This window comes from Eurytemora carolleeae, unplaced genomic scaffold (assembly GCF_000591075.1).
Source record: "Eurytemora carolleeae unplaced genomic scaffold, Eaff_2.0 scaffold1130, whole genome shotgun sequence".
Taxonomy (NCBI): Eukaryota; Metazoa; Arthropoda; class Copepoda; order Calanoida; family Temoridae; genus Eurytemora; species Eurytemora carolleeae.
In genome coordinates this window covers 40,890-43,589 of record NW_019397063.1, presented here as the reverse complement: position 1 = coordinate 43,589, position 2,700 = coordinate 40,890, and positions in this window count along the sequence as shown.

The window sequence follows — 2,700 nt, the reverse complement described above, 5'->3', positions numbered from 1 at the left end:
CTCCCTAAATTTAGGCTAAATATTTAGAAAAAAATCTAATTAAGTAAAATAATGAACTATCAATATAATTTCAAATTACCCTAAATCTAAGTGTTGGATGCCAATTCACAACTCTACCCTCCAGCCCTTATTGGGTTAAAATGATAACGGTCGATATCTTTGTTTTTCAGTATTGAAAAAATAGAACTCAAACATGTAGATCTTTTAATACAGGGTGTCCTTTTAATCTTGCAGATTTTCAAATTGCTGTAACTTTGTTATTGTTCGGAATTTTTCCAATCTATAAACAAATTTGAGCTATCAAAATATAAACGTTTTGTTGTATACAATGAAAATTCAGAATCATAATACCAAAAAATGCGCAAATCGCTGATAATTTTTGAACCACAGCCAAATTATTCATTCAAGAGGAAGGTGGCCATTTTGAAGAAAAAGAAGTAAACCATTTTTTATAACAAAACATCCTTATTTGTAGATTAAAATTGTCACTGAATAAATGTAACCAGAACTATATATTTCTGTTAATTATTCAGTGTCCGAATTTAATGAATTTGAGCCGCGTCTTAAATCCCCCAAAAACCGGTTTCAATTGAGTGCCGGCTTAAATCTTGAAATATTTAATACAATTTTAGGTGGAACCAACTATATTTGAGCCGCGGTTGAAATTTAAACCGCGGCTCACATTCTTTAAATTCGGCCTCAGGTGTCAAAATTGGCACAATTAAAAGGACACCCTGTAGTTGGTTTCTTGAATTCATGTCTTCAAATACGCAGTACTGTAATACATAATTAATCTTAAATAAATATTTATTTTCCTTTCTTTTCTTTCTCGAATCCGTTCTTCTTTCACCCTTGCTTCCTCTCTTTCCTTATTTCTCTCCTCCCGTTCTCTTCTTTCTTCCCTTTCTCTTCTTTCTCTTCTCTCCTCTCTGGATTCCTTTCCCCTTTCTTCTCTTCCTCGGTCCTCTCTGAAGAAAAAGAAATAGAAATATAATTTTCAAATCTGAAATAAAAAAAAAACTACAAAGATTATGATTATTGACTTTGCAATTTTATCTTAAAGTGAAATACATTGTGATTTTTTAATTGAAATAAATAATTTTCAGGGATGTCTATGGTTTTGTAATAAGAAAGCTGTACCAAAAAATCAAGTTAACCACAAAAATATATTTCACTAACTTTAGGAATTTTACTATAGACATTATTTAAGTTCATGTTTCCTTAGCTCTTTAAGTGCAGTTTAGCTAAAGAGGCTTGCTCTTGGTTAATTTGCGAAAATTCAATAATTCAAAAAAAAACCCTATATGGATTTCTTTTACACCCTAAAAGACAGCTAATATTTATCGAACAAATATCAAATAGAGTTAAATGTCCCCTTAAACAACTTTCACAAAACTTTCATGAAAAAGATAAAATGCTAAAAAAAGAATTAATTGATAACTATCTTCTATTGTATAAAACCCCGGAAGTGAAACAGCAGCAAAAGAGGTATACTAAAAAAAATTTTTTTAAAGTTTAGTCATAAGTTTCAAGTTTAATAGTGAAAAGTCTGCTTAAATAACTCTCACAAAAACCTTTCAAAAAATAATGCTTTCAAAGAATTTAATGATAAAAATCTTTTTGACTATAAACCCTGAAGTGAAAATGCTGACATTGTATTGTAAAGCAGAAAAAGAGGTGTCCAAAAAACATTTAAAAAATAGGCTTAGAAATATTTAAAAAGTCCTCCTAAAAACATATCACAAAACTTTTATAAAAAAGATAAAATGTTTAAACAGAAATTTTAATTATAAATATCTTTTAATGACTATAAACCCGGAAGTGAAAGCTGACATTGTATTCTAAAGCAGGAAAAGAGTTGTGAACAAAAACTTTTAAAAACTCTTATTAAAATAAGATATATAATGCTTAAAGAGAATATTGAATAAAAACCAGGAAGTATAACTGCTGACATTGTATTGCAAAAAGAGGTGTCCAAATAATTAAAATTTTCTTTGACAATTTTTTGTCGACATTTTTTTTTACTCCCGAAGGGAAATATGAAATTTTTGCGAAGTTTGTTTATTGTGACAACCCCCCCCTCCCCGATAAAATATCTAATCCTCCGGAAAATTCCAAAAGAGTAATCCTTACTACGTAGTACCGAGTACGTAGAGCTGAAACATGAAATTGTTTTTTTTTCCTGCTGAAAATCTTTATTATAAAGCTCTTCGCTTATGTTTAGGTTCGCTATAATTACAAAAACGATCGTAATTATAAACGACCATTTTTAAAAAACGAACTATTTTAAAAAAGGATCGTTTTTAAAAACGATCGTTTCGTTTTCGATTTTTCGTCGTCGTAATCATAACGAAACGATCGTTTTTCAAAAAATGAAAACGTTAGCATCCTCAGCTATAGCTGGCGAAACGACTGGCATTTTGTTATGGAACCCTTGGGTACCCGTGTTTGTATAAAATGCCTTCTTTTTGAGCGAAAATTTTATGTTTTTTTAAAAAGAAAATGGTATTGAAGGTTTTAAAAGCTAGTTTTTGTACATTTTCTTTACACTTTTCAGATTATTAAATGCCTTTTTTTCGAAATTAGAAAATGTAAATACTTTCAAACTAGAGGTTTTTGCAGTATTGAGATTTGAAATTCCAAAATGAGAATATAAAATTTCAACTTTTATTTTCAAACTCTGGTATTGGCGGTAGTGAG